This window comes from Xiphias gladius, chromosome 23 (genome assembly GCF_016859285.1).
Source record: "Xiphias gladius isolate SHS-SW01 ecotype Sanya breed wild chromosome 23, ASM1685928v1, whole genome shotgun sequence".
In the NCBI taxonomy this organism is placed as follows: Eukaryota; Metazoa; Chordata; class Actinopteri; order Istiophoriformes; family Xiphiidae; genus Xiphias; species Xiphias gladius.
This window is the reverse complement of record NC_053422.1, coordinates 1,731,752-1,742,457: the sequence shown is the minus strand read 5'-3', so window position 1 is coordinate 1,742,457 and position 10,706 is coordinate 1,731,752. Positions and strand designations below refer to the sequence as shown.

The 10,706-nt window shown below is 44.5% G+C and overlaps 1 long non-coding RNA gene across 2 annotated transcripts; it reads right to left on the bottom strand.

The window, feature by feature from the left end:
- Positions 1 to 700: 700 nt before the first annotated feature.
- LOC120784979 lies at positions 701 to 8,156 on the bottom strand. 2 transcript variants are annotated; one of them, XR_005706529.1, is made up of 3 exons: positions 8,056 to 8,156; positions 6,784 to 6,844; positions 701 to 2,008 (listed from the first exon to the last, which is right to left on the bottom strand). It is a non-coding gene; the product is annotated as an uncharacterized LOC120784979 (long non-coding RNA). The 2 variants fall into 2 exon arrangements; XR_005706528.1 differs by having other exon boundaries at positions 7,807 to 8,057.
- Positions 8,157 to 10,706: the final 2,550 nt, after the last annotated feature.

Genomic DNA, 10,706 nt, shown 5'->3' with positions numbered 1-10,706 from the left:
ATCGAGGCAACAAACTTCATCCTACCTTGTCTTTTTGTTTCAGTTGATAGACTAAAGCATAAATGTGTGTGTGTGTGTGTGTGTGCGCGTGTGTGAGGACGTTATGCTCTCGCAGGCCAAAGAGGTTTGCTTAAGGACGTCTCCAAAGTGATTTTTCAGAGAGAGAAAGTGAAAATAAAATCCATTAAGAAGTAAATAAGTTTTCTTTTCTTGCCCCCACCCCCACAGACAACTGTGCCTAAGCCCATTGCTGAGCCTTCCTAATCTCCTAATAAGATTATAAAAGTGAAAATTTGTTTGTACATGGAGTAGCTGCAGATAATTACATGTCTCATCACATAGCGGAGCCTCCCTGAAATCGACTCGTCTCTGGATAAAACTAGAAATTGTGTCAGAGATACTAAAGAGCAGATCAACCTCTCAGGCCTCAAATACTTCTCTCTAATCTTAACACTTTCCTTTCTTCTCGCCTTCCTCTTTATCTCTCTGTTTACTTCCGCACCTCATCTTTTTGTTCCCTACCTCCTCTTGCGCTTTTCTACCTTTCCGTCTCTTCGCTACCTGCTCAGTTTCTTTTCTATCCTCTCATCTCTGTCCCACCTCTATCCCCCTTTGCTTCCCGACCTCCTCACTCTCACCGGGATGCGTCCACGGCGTGTGCAAACTGATTGTATGTGGTCCATAGCAATGCTCATATTAATCACACGTGTGTAAAGTTTGCATTCGTTCTTTATTTTTTTCATTATTTTATTCAACTTTAATCACTTCAGTGCACGTCCAACATGAAGGACTCCACACAAAGTATAATCTGTAAGAAATTAATACACATTCAATGATCGAAAAGGAGCAGTTTGTTTGTTTGTTTGTTTTTTTATATACACACGCTACCGTGCAAAAGTTTTAGGCAAGAAAAGTAAAGTGAAGATGTTTTCGAAAATAATGCCATGAATAGTTTTTAAGCAATCAATTCACTCAGCTAACTAAATACAAGGTGCAGTAAAGCTACGTCGAATCAATATCTGATTTAGACTGCTGAGACATGCTAATTAGCACTAGACACAAAGAACAATTGAGGCTGCTGGGAATCGTTAGATTTGCAGCTGTTTGGCCGTAAACCAAAGTATCGGATGTAATCTACCGCCGCCACGTGCCCTGGCCTTATCGGGGGACAGTGCTGGAGCGCTTCAGTCTCTGAGATATGAAATGGAAGATTTTTTGAAAGAAAGAAGGTCACGGCCTCGTTGAACTGCGCCACCCTGTGTGGCTGGCAGACCTCGCTTTTTTGGTTGATCTCACTGGCCGATGTCACTGATGTGGTCATGCGCTCGGAGCTTGTTGAACTGGGAGGATACTCTCAGAAGTCTCCGCCAGCAGCCCCCACTGTCAGAGTCCTGCAGGGGTTTGGAAAAGTGCAGATTTCCCCGGGTAAGGCTCCAGGCCAAAAGGATGCCGAGCGTGGCCGACTGAGGTCCCAGACAACCGGCAGTCAGTCCGACTTACCTAACTGTGAAGCAAAGGAGTCGACCTGCTGGTGGCGCTAGAGGAAAGGTCAGAGGATCAACAAAGACATTCAAGTTTATCCTCTGGGGAACTTGAAACCATCCAGTAGTTGCTGAGATATCTTAGTCTGGACCAGGCTGCTGCCTTCGCTGAGAATGTTGCCGTGTTCTGTTCGGGTCCGTATTTTTCAGACCAGACATTGGAAACAGTTGGAGTTTGTGAAGCTCGTTTGCTCTTCCCTCTTCTTTATGCTCTTGTTTCCCCTTTCCCCTGTTTTCTCTTCATTTTTTTCTCCTCAACGTTCTCTTCCTGTGTCTTTCCCTCCTCCTCCGCTGCTGGATTTCCCTCTTTCATTCTCCACGTCCCGTCTTCCTCTTCTTCCTCCTACCCTTTTCTCCTTTCACCCGTTCCTGTTATTTTTTCATTTTTCTCATTTTTCACAGGTCCCACCTCCTCTCCATCTTCCTGTCCTTCATAGCTACTCTCCATGTCCTCCCTGTGGGGTTTTCTTATGATCACACACACACACACACACACACACACACACACGCGCACACGCACACACACCCGGTTAACAAACACTTTCCTACCAGAATCAAAGATTTTCTTACGCACACATTTTGAGATGTTTTCTTATAAATGTTTCAAATCTTCCTTTCAATCTTTCAATACAGGGAAATAGATGCTTCTATTTTTTCTATATTATTTTTTTTTATTTTTCATGTGACGAAAAAACATCAAAAAAAAAAAAAAAAAAAAAACCAAAGCAGTAAATCACAGGAGGGAATCACTTCCTCCCAGACAATTTATGGGGCTGTTCTCTTTTCTATTCAGAAACGCCCTGATATACAAGCAGTATACATACTGTAGGTATATACAAGAAAACAACAACAAAAAAAGGCTATTATATGAAATGCAGTAGACGTGGTTCAGAATGTCTCCCGGGCTGCGACGCCAGTACCAGGTTCACAGTCTATCAATTCACATCAAAAGCGAGACCAATTTCACAAACGCAGGCTTGTGTGTCCACATGTCCTTGAATAATAATAAATGCATCAATATTCAATGTTTCTACTACTGCTGGCGGCGGCAAGCTGGGAGTCTCAGATGCGGAGGCAGCGTCCTGAGAGGACGAGAGAAAAGCTACTCAAGCACCATGTTAAGGATAATTTCATGGAAAAGAGCTAACATGTGATTTGTTTTTTTTTTCCATTTTCAGTCAGGCTGTTATTGACAGAAGATGCTGCATGTTTGATTCATGAAAGCAGACGAACCCAAAGCTGTAGCTCCACTGCAGATGAGGTCAACAATTAGACCGGGAGAGTTGGGACGGGATTTACTAAGTAAACAGCAACAGGCTTCAACACGCGCTTCACCAAGTTCACCGTCGTTTATCCTTTTCCAAATCTTTGACAGTGGAAAAACTGGACATGAGACACCTGGAGATCTCAAAGATCGCGCTGGATAGAATCAAAAAATAAATAATAATAATAATTTGAAAAAAATTGTTCGAAAAGCACACTACATGCACAAAAGTATGTGGACACCCTGTGATTGCAGCCCCATGGGCATTAACCTGCTGCTATACCAGCCTCCACTGATTTGGTTTCTTGGGGATTTGCTTCCATTCAAACTGATGCTGAGCAATAAGGTCTGGCTCAAGGTCTGTGTGGCAATTCATCCCAAAAGCCGTTGGATGTGGTGGAGGTCAGGGCTCGGAGCCGGACGGTCAAGGGCCCCGGGATGATGTATATCAGTTCCACACTACATGCCGGTTCTAAGCAGACCGAGTGTGTGGTGTGATCGCGCCACAAAAGTGACAAAGTGAAGTGTACTCAAACTAGACGGTAGGCAGCCCAAATGCAGCGGATATCTGAATGTGCTGATGATCAAAACGGGAACCCGGTGATTAGCGGACCACTCGCTCTACCTAGAACCACCCCCATAGGAGACATGGGACATGATCCCCTGGGCTCTAGAAACTGCTGGTGGAGTAAAACCGCTACAGAAGGTGGTCACTTCACCCCTTATGCTGACAGACAGCTCCACCTCGATCTAAATGGCGACTCCCAAGCCTTTTTTTGTGCATGAGCTAACACTGAAATGACGCACGGCTAGAATTTGGGCACTATGTGTTTAAAGGCTTCATCCCCCACACAGTTCTTTGTATGTTGATGTAAACCTGCTCAGACTAAAGCTGAGAGACTTGGCACTTTAACGTATTGTCCATTATTTTATTCAACATTCGGTGTAATCAATATTTCCTCGAACCAACGATGTGAAGTCAAAAGGCAAAAATATATTCAATTAAATAGCAAAAAAAAAAAAAAAAATTACATTTGAGGAGCTGAAACCAACTATATGACATTTTTGCATAAAAACATTTTCAAAAGATCAGATTATCAAAACCGATTCATTTTCTGTCACCAGTTGACTGAATAACTGTCGTAGCTGCACTGTGTAGTAAATGCTGTGTCCAATCAGTATGTAGAATGGATTGGAGACACATTCCAAACGTTGGCCAAAGGAGGCCTTGCGGACAGGGGTGTACGTGAATGCTTTCAGGGAAGCAGTTCAGAGGCGGCTCAGCCGAAAAACGTTCCTCCTGCTAAAAGGCTTTATCATTTGTCCAGAGCTGATTCTTCAGTCGGTTTTTTAGATAACTGCTGCCTCCCGACTTTCATTATTGGCGGGGTTGGTAATCATAAACCATGTCAGGATAAATGCAGGAGTGCATTCGCTTTGCAAATGAGGCGACTCTCCCTGCCTGGCTCTCTCTCCGTGCTAATGTTTGCTCAACCCGGCTGATTGATGACACGCTGATCTGCAGCCTCTCATCAGGCTGAATATGAGGAGCTTCGCATTCTGACCGCGGCAAATAAAGTAAATAAAGCAGAGCCGAGCTGTCACTTTTGCTCCGATAGCATCGTTCAATATGCTGGGAGGGGGGGGAGGGGGGTGGAGTTAATTTCAGCTCATTTCAGTTGGAGGAGCTGCACTTCTGAAATGAAAAAGTACCGAGACCACAGGGAAGATGATTCTATTTAAGTGAAGCAGCCGCAGAGTCTGTCCCACTTCCACACTGAGCTGTAACACTTTATATAGTTTTCACTGTGTGCTGATGTTCACAGTACATTATTTTTGTAGCTGGCATATAAAAAGGTTGATATACTGTATAATCGGCTTGCTGCCATTTTCTGTTTTTATTGTCTTTTCTGCTCTTTACTCTTCATGCAAAAGTCGACGCTTCTTAAAACGAGTTTCACATTAAAGGCCTTGTAATCTTCTCCTCTCGCCTTGAAGCATTTTACTGTGAAACATCTAATCCTAATTAGAATTATTATTTATTTAGGTCTGGGGGGGGTTGAACTAAGTCTTATGGCTGCACCGGATGCTAGCAGGCCGTCCACACAGAAATGCTTTGGTTGCCAGGCAACAGAAAGGCGGATGCAGGCCTGAGCTGCAACCCAGGTGAGCTCAACCAAGTTTAACGCCGTCGCTCCACTCGTTCCCCGCGCTGACGTCCGCCCGGCGAGGTCGGGCTGCCCCGCTCAAGTCCAGAGGCAGACAAAACGTAAACCCGAACACCTCGGGGGGTCATCGTTTATTGTCCATCACGGCCTCAACCCAAAGGTGCTTCTTCAGTTCGTCTGCGGCTGCCACATGACCGCTACGGTCATGCTCTCGCCAGCGCCTGAGCTCAGGCCGGCTCGCGCTAGGCCGGACCTGTCCCCTGAGATCGCAAGCGGTCGAATTTGCAAATGACAGCCTGTGATTGTGCCACTAGCTCTTCCAGTCACACAGCTGCAGGTCGCATATCTTTATGCAGGCAGCCGGCTGACCGTTGACAGTCCTAGTGATCCGTACCGATGCAGATGTGGGTTGGCACAAAGCCTTAGGTGATCCTCTTCAGCACCCGCTCCACGTGAGGTTGGATATTTCTAGTTCAAATTTGTCCTGCCAGCCCAATGCTGAGCTTTGGAGCAACGAGGTGTGTTTGGGAAGCGTGGGATTTTTCAGCCTCGCGTTTCTGTTTCACCTCCAGCCTGAACTGCCGCTCGCAAATTATTCATGCGGTGTCACATCAAGGAGCCGCTGCAGCATCCGCCTACGGGGACAGCCACAATGAGAGTGTGTGTGTGTGTGTGTGAGTGTATCGTGTATATTATGCAAGCTGGGGTATTGTGTGAGACTGTGCGTTATGCAAGCATACGTGTGCGAGAGTGTGTGAGCGAGTGTGGTAATTCCCACTCCAAATCAAAGTCCCTGACAGCTGCCTTAATGCCCGCTGCCTCTCAGGTGATGAAGGGCCCGCTGCTCGTCGCCACGGATACCTCCATCACCCCCCCGCCTGTTGACAGCCAATCAATCACTCTGTCCACTCAGCACTCTGTATCCCTGACACTGGCATGTATAATTAAAGTTTATCCCCCGGACCTCCCGGCTCAGCTCCTTCCTGCAGCTTCCTGCAACTGCCACCACAGAAGAAGAAGACAAATACGAAATGGGCATCCATACTTCACAAGTCAGAGTGTACGTGGGGAAACCAGACGGCAGCGTGGCCATGCTCCTCAGCATCGAGCCTCCCATTTGTCAGTGACGTGACAACGATTGATCCCTAACGCAGAGCATCAAATTTAAAAATAAAATTAATAGATAAAGCCGAGAATCTTTATTTCGTCATCGCTGAACGAGAGTCAATGATGGACCCAATGTTAACTTGGCAGTCTAACGGTGCCAAGTTTACATTAAAAGCAAAAACAGACACTAAAGCCCGGAAGAAAACAACGTAAGTCACAACTCGTACCCCACTAAGAGGTTTTGTTTTCTGTCCTGTTGAAGTTACCGGGATTTCTCTAAAACCTGAAAAATGTCAGTGACATTTGGTGGAAAGTTAAGCCATTGGTGCGGATCCAGGATTCTTTTAAAGGAACACTTTTGCTTTTCATCTGAATAATCTGGCACACGCTTCCCAAGATTCTCTGTCCCTCCTTCCACGCATGGGCATCTTAAATACGTGGAAGGGATTTGTCTCCGGAGAAGAAACTCTTAGGCTGCACTGTCACAGGTGAAAGCTGCCGGCAACACGCAGTTTAATCCAAATCCAAATCCAGATCCAGATGAAAGTGGTGGTTAAAAAGCAGGCTTCTTGGTGTCAACAGGGCAGGACACCAGAACCAGACAAACACCAGAGCAGAAGCGTCAACACGAGTCAAAACACGGGAAACTACACCACAGTCTGGGGAACGCCTGCTGAGAACCCACCTCTATACATAAACTCACCGAGGCTGATTGTGAATAAGGAGCAGCTGCTGGCAGGTGACAGGTGAGTGGGTCAGGTGATCTGTAGATGAGGGAAAATCAGTGAGGGAAAACTTTTTGGCATTTCATTGATTAAAAGACCGATTGAAAGAATGAAAAACAATAGATGATGAAAACAGAGAATGATCAATGCGCTGCAACCCGAGCACGTAAACCAACTGCTGCCCGTCCTCAGTCTCTCTGTGCTGGACTTCCCCTGCTGCCTGCGCCCATCTGCCGCTGCCTCGCCATTGCCAGGCTGCCCTCACGTACCCTCGTGCATGTCTGTGTTGTGGTTTGCTCGTATTATGTTTCATTTACCGAGCAAGCTTTTATGTCTGTGCGTCTGCTTTGCATGTTTCAGTTGGTGTCTAAGGATGCAGCACGATCTGGTCTCACTTGGTCCCTACTTCTATCAACATTGATGTCTCTCCTTTTATTGTTTTGTAAATCTTCTACTATGAGACTCTGTGTTGCATCTCTTAAACAGTACCTGACAGTGATGTTTTCCATCATTTTAATATTCTCCTTCCTTCCTTCTTACAGTTCGGCCCGCTCACAGTTGGTCTCAATGACTTTGTAATCTCAATCTTAGGTTCTTTTTTTTAGAGTGACTCTGTCACATCTGTCCAGGGACTATGGATGAGAAATGGCCTCTTGTATATAAACAGACAAACAAACAAAAACGCCAAATGCACCAAAACACTAACAAATACATTAACAAACATGCTGCAAATCTAAAAACAAAGCAGGTAGTATAGAACATAACAGAAGTTTCCAAGTGGTGCTAAAACTGATGAACATCCTGTTTTGGTCAAAGGTTTTACTTTTAGTAAAGTCAGTGCCATTAAAATGTTAAAATCCGAATCCGTCCCAGTGAAACCAGACAGTGGAGCTTGAGCTGGGACTGTTTTATCAAATTTCTCTTTCTGCAATGTCAAGTTTTGGGCCGACACTGACGAGAAGTTTTTACAATTCTGCGGATGAAACAGCTTCTGAGCTTACGGGTCAAAAAGTCCGTCTCCGTGACAACTGAGCAAACTCTGCCCTCTGATGAAGCCCATATAATCTGGATGAAAACTCCGAAAAAAGATGGTAAATTGGCCTTGACTTGGGATTGTTTTGTCAAACCACTTTTTTCAAGGTCAATACTGAACTCTTCATACTTCGAATAAAAATGATTATCTTCACACAATCATGCAAAACTTTCACTTGTCTCGTGTCATTTATTTCTACACCAGCTCTAAATCAAACCTCGGGTCGGCTCCCTCGTATCAGCGTGCTTCCCTCGTTAACATGCCGATAGTGGATACCTGTCCTGGGTGGGCCCGGCCTGCAGGATCCTGTGGCCGCACTCACCTGGGAGAGCAGTCACAGCTGCAGCCAATCAGCAATCAGAGGTAGAGACAGGTGTTTTCGTTAGGGGACAAAGCCAACTTCTGTTCCTCTTCTGCGCGATAATCCGCCTGAACTTTGTTTATTAACAACAAAAAAAACATTCAACGCTTGTACGTTTTACTTCTGACTTTTTCAATGCCTTAATTCGACTGAAGTAACACTTTGGAACTTCGATATTGACACTGATCGTTACGATATTGGCACCAATTGCAAAAGCATTGCGCATTTCTTTGAGTGTGTGTGTTTAGGTTTATGAAAGACAAATTGATACTGAAAATCATTCACTGAACCTCAGACCTCAGCTTCCTTTACACACACACACACACACACACACACACACACAAACACTCTCCATCCCAAGTGAAAGAACAAAGAAAGATTTCCTCATTAAGAGTGTTTTTAATGCATGAAGAGATAATTTATTCATGCAAAATTAACAAATGATTCACTCCGGCGGAAACTTTCAGCAGCCATTGTGTTCAGATATGTTTTATTATTGTTATTATTACAGTCTCACTGCAGCACCACTTTATCACTCCAGCATTATGTATGCACAGCTGATTAAAAGAGTTTGGATCACCTCTGAAAATTACAGTTTTAGCAGGTAGCTCCGGTAATTAGCAAGCGCTGCTGATGTTACTCACCAGTCAGCAGCTTCAATAACACATTTTTTTTTTATGATCATTAGTTTTTTAATTCAGACTTGGGGTGCAGTTTCTCCTCTTAGTTCTGCTTATTTTATGGTTTTGTTCTGTATTTTATTCCATTTTTTTCCTGCTCTTTTTTATCTTTTTGTTCTTCACCAAAGTTTCGAACCTCGTTCCAAAAAGTTTCTGAAAAGTTAAGTTCAATATTTTACCCAGACAAAGGCGGTGGCCACAATCACAGTGTTTTTTTTTTTGTCTGTTTGTTTGTTTGTTTGTTTTTGGTTTACACTGCAGATGCGCCAATAATGTGTATCAGTTTTAATATATTATTATTCATCGTCTTATCAAAACCTTTTTTTAATTCATTACTGACATTAATGACAAAGCTAAATTTCATTATTGGTTATGGAAAATAGGTCACGTCACGTGAGGAGCATTGTCCATTGTGACTGGAGACCATTTTACGACGGGATCACAGCAGCCGCGACGTTCTGACCCAGAAACACTCAGTAGTCATTGCTACATAATCGACGGACGTCGCAGCTGATGTGATCCCGTCGCAAGAGAGTCCCTGCTTTTACCTGATGTCTTAGAGCTGACGGGAATGAATGAAACTGGGATACGGTCATCCGTGGCTCAAAATGAACGTGGGCCAGGGACGTGGGGGGGGGGGTCTTCATTTTGATCTCAACTACACACCTGTAAAGTCTCGTGACTGTATCTTGCACCGTTGTGACGCTATGGCAGTGACAAAATCTGTCAGACAGACACCCACCTACCAAAGAACTCAAAAGTCTCTGTGTGTGTGTGATGACACACACACACAGAGACTCACAAGGTGAAAATTTCAGCCATGCTGTTGCGGCTGATAATTATAATGACTACAAATTTTTCTCCTTCTGATCGCGATTCTAGAAATTTGATTTTACTTTTAGGACGTTACCTTAACTGACAGGTTGCTAAACCCCCTGTAACTAGGGATGGCAGGTCCATCATCTCTGGAGCTCTCCAGGTGCCAAAACCTTTGTAAAATCAAAAGCACAAGAGCAAATTTGTAAAGTACAGATTAAACAGTTCATCTGTCTGCTCTACGGTAGGCCACTGATATTAGCATTCCCTGCTTAGTAGCTCACCAGCTACAGTAACAATCTAGTGTTACCACCATGGCTATGAGTTAGCATATCATTAGCTTACTACCACAGCGGGGGTCACAGGCCACGTTAGAAAACAGCCTGTTCAATGTCCGCTGTGCGCAAGGCCCCCTAAAGGGCTTAGGGTGACAACTGACAGGAGTCGGCCATAATGAGGATCAAACCAAGGAGCCTCCTACTGAGAGAAAACGAGATGTTTACACTATTCTACACATAGAGACAGGATATCCTGTATAATATGAGAACAGACAAGTAAAATTAGGGAGAATCTTTAAGTTAAAAGAAGAGAGGTTGTCTGTTGGACAAGATGAAAGTCTGTGGAAGTCGTGTCCGGAAGAACAGAGAAGACGAATGGACAAATCAACTTCTGCTTCCATCCCTGCTCTTTGTGTTCCTCCACCCGTTTCCACATTCAGTGGACTAAAATGTCTCCTGGCAGCGACAGTCAACTGCAACTCAACTTGAGAAACTCGGGAAGCCCTTAACTGTGTTTAATTCAAAGGACGGTGTTTATCTCATCTTCATGCACAGCTTCCTCCCGTTTCTCCTGAAATCGTCACCATGAAGTGTCTCCCGAATGTCTAAAACCAAAAACATGTTTTTGTCTCTTTGTGTTAATGATGTTTTATGCATCTCTGCTGCTCTCACACGTCTCAGACTCAGATGACACTGAACGGTTCGAGGCAGAGATGTGAGGCTGAAAAGTGCA